At 42.6% G+C, this 19972-nt stretch overlaps 1 protein-coding gene and 1 non-coding gene across 3 annotated transcripts in view; both read right to left on the bottom strand.

The window, feature by feature from the left end:
• Positions 1-19972, bottom strand: part of LOC126270443 (transcription factor HIVEP3) — a 388605-nt gene that overhangs the window by 218481 nt on the left and 150152 nt on the right. The window lies entirely within an intron of this gene.
• Trnav-aac (transfer RNA valine (anticodon AAC)) lies at positions 2002-2074 on the bottom strand. Its single transcript has one exon. It is a non-coding gene; the product is annotated as a tRNA-Val (tRNA).

The following is a 19972-nucleotide window of genomic DNA, read 5'->3' as shown; positions in this document are numbered from 1 at the left end:
CCCTTCCCTCAAGAACGCTGTCACTGGCCTACAGGGTCACCCAAAATCAGTTACCCGTTACCTGTTCAGCGGTGTAGATCGGCGTGCAGAGACATACGTTGTTTCTGTTTGGGAATCGTAGTTACTAGTGTCAGTCGGTCAACTTTGTATACTCGCTGATATACTTAGGTATCCGGAAGTGATGGATAATCGCCCTGCATTGCTAGAAAATGTACAGAATAAGAAGAGGAGGTATCTGCGGAGTAACGAGCGTCTCTAATGCTATAACAGCGTGTGCAAGGAGGCGACACAAAAAGAACTGTTTGCTAATTTTACCAGTCCCAATCAAAGGGCTGCAATTTATGGAAACGTCAGCTTCGCCATAATAGAACACATAAGGAAGGAACGCGAAGAATTTAAGTTTCAACGTAATACTTCAAAGGAAACTTATAACTTTAGTAGGAACAAACCTTAAATTCTACAGATTGGCTGCACTATATGGGATTCGTTTTACGAATAGCATTGACATGAACTGGCATTCTGTTCTATGTTTGTAGTAGAATTATGACTTCCGTTCTTACGTTAATATTATTTACTTTATAATGTCGTGTTTCGGAAGAAGCTACCGTCTTTTGTATTCCTTATAGTCTTAACGTATTTGTCTAAAAATAAACGCGGCAGGAACATATCTGTACATGGCGTCGCCACAGATTTAAAGCGCGCGCCGCGGGAAGAGCGGTACTACGATGTGAAACAGCCTGTAGTAGCGCCTTGTGACGTAGTTGGGTTGGCAGAGTGGGGACTCGCTCGCTCTTCACTTTACCGACAGACGATAGCTTCGTCCATCTGTTGTCTTTTCTTCTTGCGACGTGGCCAGCCCACTGCCATTTCAAGGAACCTACTATCTCTAAGATGTCATTAACCTTCGTCACAGACCGGATGTCATCAGCCCTTTTGTAAATGAGTTCAGTGTCCATGTCTCGCAGCCATACGTCATCACAGGAAGAATGCATTGATCAGATACTGCTTTCTTCAGATTTACTGGCATTTTTGATCTGAATACTTTTGAATTCTTCCCAAATGCTTGCCAGCCAAGCTTGATGCGTCGATAAATTTCTGGCCTTATGTCTCCCTTCATATTTATAATCTGGCCAAGGTAGACATATGCACTGACCTCTTCTAGTAGACTATCCTTGACTTTCACATCTCCATCTGGGACCCATTTGTTGGACATTACTTTTGTTTTGGACAGGTTCATGTTCAAGCCAACCGGCTGACATACCGATGCAAGATCTGTAGCTAAGTTTTGGAGCTCTGCGAAGTCTTTGGCCAGTAAGGCAAAATCATCACCAAATCTCAAGTTGGTAAGCCTTCTTCCATTAATTTTAATTCCCTTACCTTCCCAGCTCAGCTCTGACATAGCCATTTCCAATACAGCAAAAGAGAATTATCAGAGATATGTGCAAACCGATGGCAGTGACATGTACAAACCGACGGACAGAGAGAAAGGGTGAGAGCGAGCTTCAATAAAGTAAGATTTGACTGAAATTAAAAAAAAACCACGTTGTAGCTCCAGTTACTAAAAGAATTGATAATGACAGAAGTGCGAAACATTCTTACGTAAGTAAATAAATACACAAAATTTGTTAATTTTTTTTGGGAACACTTTTTACTTACCTCTCGATGAAATAAGATACGCACGTTAATTCTCTCTCAAAATCTTCAAGTATAATCGAAAGGGCTGAACAAGTAAAAAAAAATTTAAAAAATCACTATCTGGAGACTGTGTGGTTACATTCATATGAGACGTAATCGTCAGAGACTTATCAATTGGTTGTTTCGCTATGGACTGAAATGGACGAGCCGTAGCGTTTTGTGCAAACTGATAGCACGTCAATGGCTGAGTCAGCGCAAAAAGCTCGCCGTCAGTATCAAAGAATTTCATGAAGGTGATTACGAAGGTTCCGGGTACAGATGGTAGCAGATGCATGTTGGTATGTCTTGTTTAAAGTGATGAAAAAGTGTTTCCGCCCGGAATCGAACCGGGGACCTTCTGCGTGTTAGGCAGACGTGATAACCGCTACACTACGGAAACTGCTTCTGTGAACATTACTTCACAGACAACTTGTAATGAGGTTGCCATCGTAACTTAAAAATTCAATAAATGCGGTACTTGCATAACGTAGGTGCATGCAGCAGATACACACATGACGTGCCTCACTGGAGTAGAACACGACATAGACAGGAAAATACTGTTTCCACCCGGGATCGAACCGTGAACCTTCTGCGTGTGAAGCAGACGTGATAACCGCTATACTACTGAAACGACGGACGGGGTGAGTCCATCCTTGTTCACTGGAAATTGTCTCAACCTCTCTCTCATCCGCGCATGCACACACGATAGTTCTTTTGCCAGCTTGAAACCCGTCACAGCCGAGGGCTCAAGAAGTCTTCGGGGAGCTCGAGAGGGTGTCAGCCGTAGCACCCCGAACGAGATAGCGGCGTTTCGCGCAGTCGTTATTGCAAGTCGTATCAACAAAAGCAGTAACTTTCTTAGAGTGGGTGGAAAACATTCATATAGCTGACTTGGCCGATGAGACTGTTTCACTTGCTTGTTTCATTTCGGTAAAAAACCGAGCGAATGGAAAAACAATGACTGACCAATCGGTTGTTAAAACGATTCGGTTGACCCATCACTATCTCCAGCTACACGACTATAGCAACTAACACTCAGTGTACTGCACCTCTAACGCTTCCGAAATGTACTACGTCCTTGTTCCCCCCCCCCCCCCCCTCCCCTTCCGAAACTAAATACGTGTAACTCAATGAAGCGAGTTGTAGGCATGGTCAGAACTATAAATAACTTCACTATTAACTCGATACAACCACGAGTCATTTCAAAATATTGTGCGTGGGTACCTCAGAGCGGACACAAAGTCGCGCGAAATTCATCAGTGACGAGTGAGTGTGCTTACAAAATGTTAAAATACAGGAGGCCGATTGTGTGAAAAATACGTTAAGGATCGACACGACATGGAGTCGAGACATCTGCCCCAAATAAGCAGCAGTACCGTGCTGAAATTAAATACTCCATTCTTGATATGCATCATGTAATTTTAGCCAGAAATGTCTCAATTCAGTATTAAGTATAATGCCAGGAGGTACTGAACTTCAAAATCCAACAACTTATCGCTCACAAACTACGTTCTCGTGGTAAACAAAGAAACTAATGAAAAACCATCCTTATATAAGATGCAATTTTGAAATACGCTAGACATAGCGAGTGAACACATGTGATCAATTGAACATGACTTCAGAGAAGCATACACTTTAACGCCCAATCGACGACGATACCATTAGAGGAGGAACACAAGGTCGAACTGGGGGAAAGATGGAAAGAAAATCGATCTTTTGTTTTCTAATGTATCACTAGCCCTTAGGGACTTACGGAAATTTTGGGAATCCTAAACTTGGAACACGAGGAGATGAACCACAAATTTCCAGAATCGGACATTCAATTCTCCTTATCATATAATAAATAATAATAATAATAAGAAGAAGAAGAACTTTAAGATTTTCCGCGATGAACAAAATTTGATCAGCGGTTCGACAAAGGCAGGTAGCCAGAGAAAGAATGCAACACATTAGTTGAAAAAAAAAAATAAAAATAAAAAAAGCTTCTTGAAATACTTTCCAAAACAGAATAATAACAACAATAGTGAAGCAAAACGAAACACAGAGTATCCGGTACAGACTCAACCACGACGTTTACGTAAGCAGCGCTCCTCAAGAACATAAAATTAAATAAAAAAAGAATATTACAACTCCGTCACGAAATAAAATTGTCTCTTTCTATTAGAAACAGTAAATTTGAACGTTACTGCAGGGAAAAGCATGGCGTGAAGTTAACGAAAAATACACGGAATTTACGTTCATCCACACGTGACTGAATATACACACTTTGTTCTTCGCAACAGGCCGGAAGAAGTCAACAACAAACCACCCCCACTAGGACCTTGCCATGAATACCGGACCAGGATTCCTGCAACTATTCCCCTATGCTCTATGCTGAGTACGGGTCTTTTTTTTATGCTGAACCCAAAATCTCAGTTTTTTACCTTTCGCTAAATATGCAAGCTAAACATCCGCGGAATACAGACATTCACAGTGGCATTAATAATTTCTACTGCCTTATCAATAAAATGAAGCTACACCAATAACAAACGATTTTATAAAAGCAGGAACAAGGCGAAACAGGAGACCATGACTACTTGTACTGATGCTAAGGCACGAAGTTAGACTGTAAAATTACGCAAAAGTTACAGATTTTATGTGACAGTTCGACAGCCGGGTTGCAACACTTCTGAATCATTTCAAAAAGCATGTAGTGCCGCTTCAAATAATCTATAATGTCGCCTAAGGTTTCTCCTCCACCTCCTACAGCTCTGCATGTACAAGAAAAATTTCCTCGAACTGCCACTTTTCCAGTGCGGAATACGTAGTTTTCACCTGTCAAAGTAAAGAAACTCTGAACCCCTCAACATTCTAAGTTGGCTCACTAATTAGACGGGCATTATAAAGGCACATACATGGTCATTCCTACTTTTTCTATACTGTCTGTTGATACTGAAGTAGTTTAATTATGCGTAACAGGCCACAGTAGTTGCCGTGATTCCAGGGCATCGTTAACGCTTTTCTCACTAAAGTACATCTGTATGGGACAACACATTCAGCATTTTTGCCTTGATAGCTTTTGCTCCGACAACTGAGACGCAGCCACTGATGTAGCACTGGGCGTGACAATAAAGGTCTTGACGTCGTTTTGTTGAACAGATCCCTTTCTCCAAAGGTGGTCGTCCCACGTTAGGAGTAACTTTGTCATAATAGAAACACAGCCAGCCGTACAGTGTACTGTATTTTGGAATTTACCTTTTTTTTCAAAAAGGCTCTACTTTTACAATTTTAAATGAAATTAAGAATAAGTTCTTACAAGAACATTTTCTGAATCAGGTAAAGCGGCAATTCAAAACGAAGTACTTATGAAATAATTCGTTACGGAAGGTGTATCGGACGTTAAATCAGTTTCTCAGGCATCTCAAGCCAATAACCAAGAACTCAATTCTTGCACCGATGTCGTTAAATAGTTTACCATCTTTGAGAAAATGACAAATCTGAAAGTAACATTACTCAAGCTACAATTAACGATGTCTCATAACGAAAAACAGGGTCGGGTGGGAGAGAGGAGAGAGAGCCGACGAGTGCACTATGAAACGTGTCATTTTTCCATACGTGATCCGACACCTCCAAATCTAAAGCATATTGCTTTCCATACACTAATTACATCGAAATCACGTTGATGTTACATGAAGAAACTGATATTTTTAGATTCCAGATCTAATCCTGTGCTCATCATAATAAATTTCCATAGATACTTTTAAAATTGTGTACTGCTTATTAGCACACACCATGCACCAGGCGACAAAAAATACCACCGTACTTTTTTCTGATAAACAGTGACGACCGAAATAAAGCAGCTCACCGAGGCGACACAAATTGATCTACTAAGTGCTTTATCACAGCGTAGAAGGGCGCAACTGTTGTAGAATGAGGCCCATGAGACCTGTATGGAAAAGTGGATTATGTGACCACTGCTCTCGACAACATCGGTGGATTAGAAAACGGCACATCCAAATGATTGAGCGGTTACGTCGCACTGGTGAGAAGTTAATACGTACTTGCTGATAACAGGAGTCGCGATTCTGTCGCACATGGACGGTCCTGTTTATAATGAAATGTACAGGATACGAAACAGTGTTCGTTGCGTGCATATCACGTAATGATTTCTATGATACATCCAGAATTAATAAGATGCGTCTGATGCACCTACTATATGGCAACTGAAATTCAATAACAATGTGCGTAGTAATACGTTGCCACAAATCGATGGGGCAGTAGTTAAATGTAATTACTTCGACGGCCAGTTTCCCCTACTGGAAAATATGAAAGCGGGAGAGACTGAAATTACTGCACACACCAGCGGCGCTTTACCAGTAACCACGTGTCGCTGTGCTTGACGCAAACAAGCGGAAGAAATTGGAAACAAGGATACGTGATTCATTCTGCGAAAGCGCTATCGTGGCAGGAAACCAACACTTCCCGTTGTTCCGCCAAGCCTTTTGCGTTCATTGTTACCGTTTCGGATCAAAGGCCGTTCTGCAAGAAGTAGTGCTACATGCTTAACATAAAACTGAATGTTATACTGAGTGTTTTTAGTGCGCGTAACTGGTGAATGATATGAGTCTCCACAGACTTAACGCTGCCTTGTCTTTGCGTTTTATTGTTTCTACGTGATGACTGGGTGTTGTGTGATGTCCTTAGGTTAGTTAGATTTAAGTAGTTCTAAGTTCTAGGGGAATGATGACCATAGATGTTAAGTCCCATAGTGCTCAGAGCCATTTGAACTATTATTCCTACCGCTACAGTTTGTGTGTCGTGCTCTGGCTTGATCTATGATCAAAGCAAGGCTCTTATAATCGCGCAAATGATCGTTGTCGAAGATTACTTTTCAGCATTTAAAAGGCAGTGAAACCTCAACTGTTTTAAAATATTGTTAGAGATCAAAAGCAAAACGAGGATAATGGAATGTAGTCGAATTAAGTCGGGTGATGCTGAGGGAATTAGATTAGGAAATGAGACACTTAAAGTAGTAAAGGAGTTTTACTATTTGGGGAGCAAAATATTTGATGATGGTCGAAGTAGAGAGGATATAAAATGTAGACTGGCAATGGGAAGGAAAGCGTTTCTGAAGAAGAGAAATTTGTTAACATCGAGTATAGATTTAAGTGTCAGGAATCGTTTCCGAAAGTATTGGTATGGAGTGTAGCCATGTATGGAAGTGAAACATGGACGATAACTAGTTTGGACAAGAAGAGAATAGAAGCTTTAGAAATGTGGTGCTACAGAAGAATACTGAAGATAAGGTGGATAGATCACGTAACTAATGAGGAGGTATTGAATAGGATTGGGGAGAAGAGAAGTTTGTGGCACAACTTGACTAGAAGAAGGGATCGGTTGGTAGGACATGTTCTGAGACATCGAGGGATCACCAATTTAGCATTGGCGGGCAGCGTGGAGGGTAAAAATCGGAGAGGTACACCAAGAGATAAATACACTAAGCAGATTCAGAAGGATGTAGGTTGCAATAGGTACTGGGAGATGAAGAAGATTGCACAGGATAGAGTAGCATGGAGAGCTGCATCAAACCAGTCTCAGGACTGAAGACCACAACAACAACTGTTAGAGGTATGCAGATTAACCGATAAGAATTGTTCAGTGTTCAGAAAGGTCTCCGAGTTTCACGTAGACCCACTGTAAGGTCATCAACTGTTTACAACAATAGCATCATGGCAATTAGTAAAAATTCTGGTGTTTTATTACTCATAATTCCTGCAGCCGGCTTACTCATAATTCGTGCTGCCGGCTGCAGTACTTAATCTTGAACAACGTAATAAGCTTAGCTGTAGCTCTTATGACGACCGTTTTTTTTCCTTCATGCCCTGCACACAGCGAGCACAGTGAGAATCCGAATGTACTATATACATGAGAGAGTAAAAGTCTTTGTTGAAAAAATCTTATTTCACTATGAGAACTGGAGCACAGGACTGGTTTACGTGACTGGAAAAATGAGCAAGAAGTAAATACCGCCGTAACGATATAATTGATGAAGCAACATCTCTACACAACTGCAGATTTATGCACTGCACGGAAATAGTAATGTTGACGACCAAAATCAGAGTCGTAGTTCCAAAATACCATCACGAACGTTTCGCAGTCTTCCTAAATGATTGTAAAAGAGTTTCCGGAGGATTACTTGAAGAAAATGATGTCATAATCTTCATCCTGCTGAAAATGCACTGCTCAGCTTGAAACGCGATCAGTGCATTCCTTCTAATGCTTTAAATCCCAACGCGCGGCAACCCAAAGCGACATTCTGCAGCATCGGTGATTTGTGACGTCAATGAGCAGAAGCTGGGCCTTTATGGCACTGCAGCCCGGGCAGAGGTCGCAGCTTCCGAATGGGATGGAGCAGCTTGGTGGAGGGGGTTACGGTACGGGCCATGGCGGTGTGGAGGGGAGTGAGGGAGGGGGAGAACACGCGCCCGTTGCGTAAGCGGCGGGGTGAGGCGAGGCGAGGCGAGCCGAGCCGATGATAAATAAATGAAGGCCTGGTGGCGGTTCGAACCGCGCTGCGCGGAGCCGCGTATTTACAGAGGATGTCCCCATTCCCCAGGGGCGACAGCAAATATAACTCCGGGCCGCTAGCCCGCTGCTGGGCATTCCATGCGCACGCTTTCCGCAGTTCCATTATCGACAGCGGGAGCAGTCAGGTATAGGCTTAGAAACGATTCAGTACTAACGAGGAGAGATCCCTAGCATTGGAATCGACTATATACGGTAATGTAGGCTAAGGTCCCAGGTACTTAGCCTGGTAGGTCCTCCTTTGCGAGTAATCCAAGAAGAAAATCGGAATTTCGCGTAATGCTCTACAGTTTTGAAACGAGATGTTTAACTGTCTGGTTGTGCAACTTAATGGTTAAGGTACAGGCTTCGCATGCGAAACGTTGTGGGCTCGTTATCTCGTCAAGCGCCTTGAAATTTTTTATTTTTAAATCTATCGAAATGACTTTGATTGTTACTTTTGTTGAATTAATTGGTGTCAATATAATTTTTATTTCCATTGCTTTGTCACGTCATGTTAATCATCGTATTAATTTTTTCAATTGCTCTTTCTTCCTATTATTCTTCCTCCACGTAGAATCTTTCTTCATATTATTTTTATATATTAACATCTATTTATTTTTTCAGATTTATCATTCTACATTTTTGTCTATGTTACTGCATTTGTTATTTCTGTTCCTCAGTTTGCTCGAGTTACGTGTTATTTATAATAGCTTCTTTTGTTCAAATCTTCGTCTGCGTTGATTTCTCCATAGTGCAGTAATAAGTTACGTTTTAAATGTCTGTATGGCGATTACCATCCAAAAAATGTACATCATTTAACAAAAAATACGTTTTTGACACCGTCGCAGTCAATATAAATCGATTACTTCGCCTTCCGTTTTTAACCGATACATTGGCAGTTTCAAATGTTTACACATTATGATAAAAGAATTAAATTCACATGCGTAAAGATTGAAAGTGGAATGATAGGAAATAATGAGAGCGATTTGAAAAATTAACACAGCGATTAAAATGTAATAAACCAATAGAAATAAAAACATTACATTTAACCCATATAAAAAGTAACGCTCTAAGACATTTCGATAAATATGTGAAAATGATTTTCAAACCCCTGATAAGATTCGAACTATTGCGGTATCTCCGACAACGAGTCGGAAGAACGTTCAAACAGTTCAAATGAAAATACTGTTACATGTGGGAGACCATTTATTTGTCTCTGATTCTCAAAGTTAGAGTACAACAGAATTCGCCCTTTGTAATATGTGTAACGGCATTAGTGTGTGAGAATGGTGGACTAAATAGCAACGCATTATTCGCGTCGGGAAGATTTGATAGCGAAGAACTGAGGGGATACTTGCTGATGAAGACATTTTGTCGCCTGAACGTTGGGCACATTCTGCGCTGTGATGTATGCGAGCGGGGGCCACTTGAGGGCCAGGAACTCACTTCACACGCGTTGACAATGGTCGCTCATGCATATGCGAACGCGCAATACGTTCATCGTCTCTTCGCCGAACGGTGTGCAAAGGGTCGCGCCAAGTTACGAAACGCCGATGCCCGAGTCGTCTCCTCTATACGCTGCACCAGACTTGCCAGACAAGTGCGTCACTTACGTATCACACGAATCCGCCCACACAAATCACGCTGCTACCTTACATACAAACATGGAATACTTGCAACCGTCGATTGCTACTATTTACTTTAGTGGAAGAGGTTTAGGATATTATCAATAATTACTCAGAGTGTTGTTTCGCAGTTGCAACAACAATTAAGCCAATGAATACTGAAAACAAAAACTGAATGCGCTATACAGAAATGCGCCTTTACGAAGGAATTTGAAATACCGAGACATTTCGCGCTTTGTAGTATCATGCATTTCCCCGAATCAATCATTTTGTCCTGGGACAGAATGTACGCTGTATTTAAACTGCTGACTGAGATGTTCCGGTAAGGTTCTCAGTCACGAAACTGTGGACAACTAAGATCAGTGGAGGCGGGTGGCAAAAGTCTGATTCACTGTCCCAGCCCAGTTTGCCATTTTAATCGTCAGCGAGTTTTGTTAAGACATTTAAATCAGCCCAAGTATTCTCTTAACAATAACCTTTGAAATAAATTTCCTATTTAACGTAGTCTATTAGTAATGCAATTTTTTCCATATGCCACAAAAAGAACTGTTCTTTAATATGTTTAAACGCATTGTTTTGTACGTCACTGAGCCATCGTGCTATGGAATGGCCCGTATGTCTCAGACAATAACGAAATACACGTAACTTGGTATTGGTGGAGGTAACTGAATTTAGAAGTAAACAGAATTAAATAAAACCTTGTTCCAGTTTTTAATTACGGCGTGACCGCGACGTGTCCGTGGGTTACAAATACGCTCACATTGTAAGTTATAAGGTAGCAAGCCAGATTATAAGTTATAAGGTAGGACGCACTTATTTGCGTAACTGTATAAAGATTAACGCATACAACTTGTCACCTGGCCACGTCACCACGTTCTTCCCGCGGGTATACGCAGTTTGCTTAAATCTTATACCTCCAATCTTTTTAAATCTGCAATCTGATCTGTACTCTCCGATCCTGCTTTCTGGATAAGCTTCAAAATAGAAGGCTTTAAAAAGACTGAACTTTAAATGATGCAGATAACAGCCCCATATATACTACAATCAGCAAACTGCTTTTAAAACAATGTGAATTAACTGGAACCTGTAATTAATTGTGTGGCAATTTCCGAATCCTGTCAAATATAACGTACGGTTCTTCTAAGTGACCATTTGCTTTGGTCACTAAGAAACGCTACATCCTAATAACCTTTTTAATAGTTGTTTCACAACATTTTCGATAATCGTTAAGAATTACAATTACCTGTGAGAGGTGTTTCGTAATTTATGTTACGTAAACTAGGGATCATAGACGTTACTTGTCGTGAAACGATGTCGGAAAGCGACACACTCGCTCGTACACACCCGCCGTTATTATAGACTGAGCTGTATTCTTGTGTGCCTTCTCAAGATGTGAACCTAAATAGGTCGTGCTACTCACTCGCGAGATTGAATAATCACGAACAAGATCAGTCCATTAAATAAAAGAAATAAATGTGATTTCTTAAGAAGTGCCTTGTCGACGATATGATGTCTGGAAATGACAGGGAATTTTTTGGGTTGCAGGAGAATTATCACTCACAGAGCCAATTAGTTGCCACACGTTCCGTTCAACGTCTGCTTTTGTAACAAGCTGTACCTGAGTAACAACTCTTACTGTTTCCATGGATGACTTTACTCAATTTTTTTCTATGGTCTGATTTGAGCTCCTTAGCTCGTGTATGTTTTAACTTAATGTAATTTATGCAAATGCCAGTTCCAATTTTCAATGTCGTCAAGTATTTTACACGTTTATTTTGTAATATATTTAAAACATTATAGGTGATTTTTCTTCTGAAGAAGATACTCTTAGTAGTACTGGAACCAACAGAAGGTTTTGCATTAAACTTATGCAACTAATTGCTGTATGCATTTTTCGAAATGAAAGCGAGACATCATGGTAATTCCGTATACTTCACGTATATGTCATTCAGGATATCTATTACGAGCGCATGGCCTTTGAGTTCACAAGACGAACTTAGCTGGGAGTACAGAATTAGAGGCTTACCAATATGGTCAAATTGGCTTAATACGGACACAAGCCGCGCGCTCGAAAGAAAATTTGGCAAGTGACAAACTCTATCCGGTATTCCGTGCCACTGCCGACTTCTGGCACTGAATACCTTACTGTCGTGCGCGCTCACCACCCCATGCTGTTCCTCCTCCTCCTCTTCACCCCTCACTACAGACTTGGCTCGCTGAAGAAAAAAAATTGCAGGAATTCGAAGATTACCGCGTCAGTACGAATGGTGTGCGGGGAAGAACACATGCAAGTAACGAAACGTTTCAGGTCTATTGGCACATTCTTTACTGCCGAACATAGACATCCAACAGCTCTGGCCAAACTGTATTATTTCATGATCAAAAACGAACTTGACTCGGACTGTCCACTTGTTGCAGCAGCAGCGGACACGGCGAGTACCGGCAGGTGAGTAAGAAGAGGCAGGGGCAGTGGACCGAGACGACAGGGGAGGGAGGGATGGGAGGATCGTGGCGCGGTATGCGGGCAGCGCAGTACCCTGGGGGGGGGGGGAATGATCGCCCGCACAGCACTTGTAGCTGTCTGCCGCCCTCTCTCCTATGGGCCACGTGCCCCATTATTGTGTTCATCCTCGTGACTGGTTAGATGCAGCTCTCCACGCTACTCCATCCTGTGCAAGCCTCCTTTATCGTTACGTAACGGTAGCAACCTACACGTATTTATCCATTTTCACGCTTTCGTCTCTCTGCACAATTTTTTTACCATCTACACTTCCGTTCAAATACCAAGCTGCCGGTTCCTTATTGCCTCAAAATGTTCTTGTCGACCGATCGCTCCTTCTGGTCTGGACATGCCATAAATTTCTTTCACTTCCAATTCGTTTCAGAACATGCCACTTGTATTCCACCTAACACTGTAATCTTCATTATTCTTTCGCAGCAGTACAGTTCAACAGCCTAAATTCTGTTCTTGCCAAAAACTAGTTACAGCCTACGTTTCACTTTCGCGAAGGAACCATAATAACTGAATGTCACTTAAACTTATAACAAACACACAAAGCAGTCAAATACTTCATTGAATTGAAACACGTCTAAGAACACAAAGCCTTAAATGATTGAATGAACACGACGCCAACCTCATGAACAAAAGAAAATACACACACACACACACACACACACACACACACACACACACACACACACACACACACAGAGAGAGAGAGAGAGAGAGAGAGGGGGGGGGGGGAACGAGAGAGAGAGGGGAGCGAGAGGGGGGGAGCGAGAGGAGAGAGGGGGGGAGAGCGAGAGAGAGAGGGGGGGAGAGCGAGAGAGAGGGTGGGGAGAGCGAGAGAGAGGGTGGGGAGAGCGAGAGAGAGGGTGGGGAGAGCGAGAGAGAGGGTGGGAGAGAGCGAGAGAGAGGGTGGGGAGAGCGAGAGAGAGGGTGGGTGAGAGCGAGAGAGAGAGAGAGAGAGAGAGAGAGAGAGAGAGAGAGAGAGAGAGAGAGAGAGAGAGAGAGAGAGAGAGAGGGGGGGGGGGAGGGGGAGCGAGCGAGAGAGAGAGCATGACGACAACTATCACAACGTTGAAAATACCAATCATATGAGTTATCGAGTCCCGTCGACTTGCCTTCGACCACGCGTAAAATGGACCGTCCATCCGTAAAATGCTGCTAAAAACCGTAAAAGTTGGCAGGTTTGCGAAAGACTTATTTCTTTCTTTCTACATTCGTCCCCTATCCGAGATTCTGCCCCGTCCCTACAATCATTACGGTGTTAGGTGAAACAAAGTATGCTGCATTCTTTATTCCTTCTTTGTAGATATACTATGGGAGAAATTCGTGGTGATACATGTACTGCAGTAAGGCTAGCCTTTACCATTTTCTAATTCTGTTTCTGTGCTGACAGAAAAAATATCTTCCTTCAGTTTTTGCTTTAAAACTATGACAGTTTTGTCTTCGAGCATCCAAACCTTTCAACAATAATGCCAAGCTTCTTCCGAAACAGCGAAGCATACTGTAACAATGCGAGAGAGTACATGCAACTTTTGTTGGATACAGAAGCGTTTCGCATAATTCATTTTCCAAACGCACCAAAAAAAAATTATGTTGATAACTAGGTTATCAGAGCATAGTAGGGCTCGATACGGGGAACACACAGCACTCGACTGCTCTCTGTGAGATTTGCAGTGCCGTCAGTCGGGTAGGTGTGTGCGGCCGCAAGCGGCGAGGTCGCGACCCGGCCCCCCCACTTACCAATTGCTGCTCGCGGCACGCTGATGGCGGAGAATTGCGCCTGATGAGCTATATATAGGGCCAGCCGCCACAGTCAAGTCCAGTCAGTCAGTTTCTCTCTCTCTCTCTCTCTCTCTCTCTCTCTCTCTCTCTCTCTCTCTCTCTCTGTGTGTGTGTGTGTGTGTGTGTGTGTGTGTGTGTGTGTGTGTGTGTGTGTGTGTGTGAAACCAGGTCAGGTCGGAAAAAATGGACATTTTTTCTTGTTTTGGTCCAAACTACTACCTCCTAAAGTGTGGAAAGCAAAGAGCTTGCAGTAGAAGAGATTTGCTTCAAGGTATCGAAGATGAAGAATTGCTCATAGCTCTCTAGGTATGCATCTTCGACCTTATGTTTACTGAGACACTCCTGCTTCTAGTACCGTGTACTTTCAACTGCAGACGTTCACGCCACGCCCTGTACATGAAGAGGCAAACGAGGAGGAGGAGGAAAACGTTCAGATAACGATATTTAGAGGTTTTCAGTATCAGTTCGGTTTTATAGAATAAGAATTTTTTTAGTCTCCGTTTGCAATCTAATAATAAAAACGGTAAAAATGTTTTGTTTAAAAAATTGCTGTAAAATTAAGGTGTGTCTTAGTCCCTAAAATACGGTACCAGCATATTACAGTCATGGGCTATCACACATGTCGTTTAATTAAGCACCTGCGTTAATGTCTTTTCCACTTTCGGCGAGTACAGCTACATAGATTTTTACCGCGCACTTGCAGTTAATTTACCTGCAATCTCAAAAATCTTAGCTACAAAGTAAGTCCACTTTTTGAGCAGCCTGGATGAGTTACTGGAGACTAAGTCTTAGTTCTGCATAAGTGAATTTGATAGCAGAATTAACTGGTAAATGCATCATCATCACCATCATCGCCTAACTTAAGCTCTATGTAATACGTGATTTCTGCAGGTAGAAAATCTCCACAAGTATATAGCAAAATCACTTTTCAAATGACTATCCGTGATTGTAATAGTCTACGAATATGTTTTACGTATTTCTGAATTTACGTATTTAAATAATTATGACAGCTAATCAACTGCTTTTAATATAAAATTCAGTCTTTATTTCCATCAAAAGTTTCACATTCCCGACATCGATTTCATTAATTTTTTGTTTTTCTGAAATTAATAACCGTAGAAAGTACAATTTGTTACAGATTCCCCATCTAATCCGAGAGGGATGCAAAGACACGAACTTTGACTTTTTTACCGACGCGTAACGACACAAGCCCTTTTACACGATTTGTTTTACCGCAAGTGGCATGCTGATGCTCGACGATGTAATCAGGTCGAATATCACGTATGTGGCGATCTAGTAATCCCAAAAGAAGAATCTATTCAACCATTGAAAGAGTCGAACTACTAAGCTGCTAGCTGCTTCACATGAAATAAAAGAAACCTCTGGTGTTCGCATCCTATACTAATCCTCAGTCACTTGGGCCGTTTGAGAATATTTAGTGACAGACAGACGGCGGGAGGGGGGGGGGGGGGTGATGGTGGTGAAGTGGGAGAGTGTTCTTTTTACTTACATCAGCAGCCTTACACTTGTGCCCCATACGCAACAGCCCTGCATCCGCGACTCGCAAAGTACTCGCATTTAATGTGTGATGTCATTAATATTGACTACTGAATCGCAGCACGATCTCCGACTGTGGAATGGGGTAGAGAACAGATTGTCTCCTCCTCCACGGAACGAGCCTGTCGTTTTCCTCGAACGGCTGTGCGGTCCAGCGTCCCAACCACTGCGCCATCTCTGTTCGTACCCACCAAGAGAAGCTACCTAAACGCCTTCACACCAGTGCTGAGAACTGTTTTTTGTCGCTGTGGGGCGGCGCGTGTATTCGTGCTTTCCTGCATCTGGTGGCGCTGCCTTTTCTGTTTATCGCCATGAGACTGCGGTCGTATTTCAACGCCCTAGGTTATTATTTGAACATAGTTACCTTTTATTTTGAAAATCCAGTCTTTCAAAACAACTAGATCGCATAAAATAATTGTACACTAAATTACACGTATTATGTGGTATCTCACTCAGAAAGCTCTCTCGTTGGAGAGTCGCACAAAACTGTACACACAGCTGTTAGTTGCGTCTGGCTGATAGGTAATAGTAATTCATGTCACCGTATTGCTCGTGCCATAACTGACAAGAGTAGAGCGTGAGGCATCAGCGATCCGTGCCGTGCCTCCCACTCGCAGCATCTAGCGTGACCTCCGGCGGTATACTCCGGGGTGAACGTGTTAAGCCCTCTTTCCGTTCTGCCACCGTTAGGTTATCTGATAAGAGACGCCTCCAACAACAAGTACAAGTTCTGCGTTTCATATCAGTTTCAGTTTTACCAAGTAATTGCCTACCTATATAAACCAACAAGGGTTTTGTTGACAACGATAGCTAGCACGACTTTTTGTAGAAGATAACAAGATCTTAAGAAACGAACTCCCAGTTGGCTTCTGATATCATGTTAACAAATTTCATATTACAAACACTGTAGCTTCAATCTTACGGTACCTAGCGACAGGAAAGTATGTCTGGAAATAGACTGAGCATAATTCGATGCTGCACGTAGTAGATTATCGCGCTCTGAATCGCCTTTTTGTTCCACGTTGCTGTAGATGTAGTGACCACTGGTAGCCAATTCAGGTCTGTAGAAAACATTGGTAAATAAATCGCCCTGTAAGTTTTCCCGCGCAACACAACCTTGCCAAAATTTAAAAAAAGCCTCGAAAAGAAATTCAAAACAATCTGCGTTTATTGTTACTCTAACACCGTTGAACTGATGGTTGCGTTACGTTTCATTCTACAAAGCAGCATTAATTTTTCCAATAAGACAGCGATCATCACGTTCCTCCTAGAATAAGGCTGGCGTCATTTCTTATCTGAGGTTACCGTGGTGAACTGGCATGGGTTCATTCCATCGACCGCTGTTTTGCTTCGACGATTATACACGGAATCTATCTCTCATAGCTTGTTACAATGTGATAAAGAAGACGATCGCTTTTGTCAGCGTGCCGCAGGAACAAAACAGAGATACCCAATGAATGGGTCTTAGGATCTTCAAAACTAAATATCAGCATACAACAAACACAACCTGGGACAGCGTGAGTTATAAGTAACCAAGATGTTCGAAACCAGATAAGAAGGCCCGTAACGGTCAACTGTCAGTTTTCCCTAATTTCCCCATATGCGGTCTTGACGGTCTTTCTAGCTTCATCTAGTCACGTACTTTACTTGGTTCGCCTTTAAACACGCAGCCTCCACAGTCTCACAGCTTCATCACTTACAAGCTGCGTACCTTCCGCTGCAAATGTCTGTGGACTGCTCCTCTTTCGCTTACAGAAACCCAATCACAGCGCACCCTACACAGATAGCGGAATTTGCAGTTTCAGCGAACGTTCCAAACCTACGTCACCACATAGGAGCTACCGTATCGGGGACGACCGCCTACTTCGCTACGATCTTATTTCCTCTGCAGTGCAAATACAGTTGTTACTTTCTGAACTCCTTCGTATGAATGTTCAGGTATAATGAACGGAACACCGCCGTCACGGACTATCGCGAGAAACTTTTTGATCTGCAAGGAATTTTTCCGGGTTATATGGCCGTGGTCTATGGAACTCTTCAATCCAGCCGGCAAGACTCAGTACAACCAGTAGCACCTCAGATGATGTCTAACGTAGCCTTGGACGAAACGTAAGGGATTGAAGAGTTCCATGGACCACGGCCATACAAGCCGGAAAAATTCTCAGCAGCTAAAACATCCGGTCGTGAAAGTCTTCATTGTATGATTAAACTTTTTGATGTTTCAAGAGGAGAGTACCGTCGCCGGCATGCATCGGATAACCTATCCTTGACGCACTCAACACAATAGTTTTATTTTTAGCCGTCGTTTCTTCTTAACTTGCAATTCCTTGTTGTTTCGTAACATGATGTCAAGGTTCAAGACGATGTTTCTCCTACGAGCACAATCCGAGGGAAAAAAGGAGAGAGCCAACATTTGAAAACCGAAAAATGTAGTTCTTGCGGTACCTCAGTGCGCGCAATTACACAAATACATGAACATTATTTCAGTGAAAACGTCGGCTCTGTCCAGATATAAGAACTAGATTTTTCTTGGCGTTGTTTAGCAACTGGAAATGAAACAAGACACAAAGATAAAGCAAAAAGTCTGTATGATCTTCCTTCTGAATGTTATATACGTATTCGCGACAAAATAAATGTTGAAGTTTTGAAATATTTGCACGATACTCTTCCTATTCTAATGAAAATCCGTTCATAAATTGGTCTGGCCGTTAATAAACTTAGTTCCTTAAAGCTGGTACTATGCAAGGGGTGCCCGAAAAGACTTTCCCTGATTACGTAAATTGACAACTCAGGCTAGAGGTAAGATGCAAATATGAAACTAGTGTCTAATTGTTTACAACTATCAAAGTTTTTTTCTGTTTTAGGTTCGCAGTACGTAAGTAGTGGATGAGGTGCAGTGCCCAAGAAGCCATGTTAACGAATCAGGAGAAGTCACAGTGTGTCCTGTGGTACCATTAGACACGATCACCAACCACAATGCAGAGACACTTCCAGAACATAGGATCGGTTGCTGAGGTCTGGTCGACCAAGAATCTCAGTGGACAGGGTGGAAGCTGTAAGGCAGTCTTTTCTGCGAAGTCCGAAGAAATCGGTGCGCAGGGCCTCACGTTAATTACAAATGCCAAAAAGCTCTCGCCATGACATTGTACACAAACGTTTATTGTTTCGTGCATACAAAGAGCAAATCGTTCAGGCCTTGTTGCCCATTGACAGTACACGTCGATATGACTTTGCGGTGAAATGCTGTCACGTATTGAGGACGATGATGGTTATCTCAGACGAATTGCCTTTTCCGACGAAGCGACCTTTTTTGTCAGTGGAGTAGTGAATCGCCATTAATGTGCGCATTTGGGGTTCACAATCCCTTGGCGAGGGCATGGAGTGCACCAGAGGCAGTCCAAAGATGAATGTTTGGTGCGCGCTATTCCACGATCGAATTATCGGGCCATTCTTCTTCGCTGAGGCTATCATCACAACTGCAGTGTATCTGGACATGTTACAAATGTATGCTGTTCCACAGCTGCTTCAATATCACCCCGATGTCTTGTTTCAGCAAGACGGTGCACCGCCTCATTGGGGTTTGGACGTCCGTGCCTATATCAATATGACCTTTCCTGGTCGATGGATTGGTCGCGATGGGCCAACGGTTTGGCCTCCACAATCTCCTAACATAACCCCATTAGACTTCTTTTTATGGGGTTATGTCAAGGACGAGGTCTACCGGACACATGTACCAGATCTTGAAACCCTGCGGCAACGGATAACCACAGTCGTTGAATCGATCTCTCCAGTGATGTTGGCTAATGTGTGGACGGAAATTTAATATCGCCTAGATGTGCTACGTGCTGCCGGCCGATGTGGCCGAGCGGTTCTAGGCGCGTCAGTCCGGAACCTTGCGACTGCACGGTCACAGGTTCGAATCCTGCCTCGGGAATGGATGTGTATGATGTCCTTAGGTTAGCTAGGTTTAAGTCGTTCTAAGGGACTGATGAGCTCAGATGTTAAGTCCCATAGTGCTGAGAGCCATTTGAACCATTTTTGCTACGTGCTACCAAGGGTGCTCATGTGGGATTTTACTGATGTGTGAAAAAAATTGATGGTTTGTAAACAATTACACACCAGTTTCATATTTGTATCTTACTTCTAGCCTGAGTTAAGAATTTATGTAACTAGGGAAAGACTTTTCGGACGCCCAGTATTTTGACTTCAACTGATCAGTAGCGGTCCGAGCGATGATGTAATGTCGACGTCCCGTCAAACGTCCTTGAGCCAACCAGAC

The sequence above is a fragment of the Schistocerca gregaria genome, chromosome 1, assembly GCF_023897955.1.
Source record: "Schistocerca gregaria isolate iqSchGreg1 chromosome 1, iqSchGreg1.2, whole genome shotgun sequence".
NCBI lineage: Eukaryota > Metazoa > Arthropoda > Insecta > Orthoptera > Acrididae > Schistocerca > Schistocerca gregaria.
This window is presented reverse-complemented; position numbering and strand designations above follow the sequence as displayed.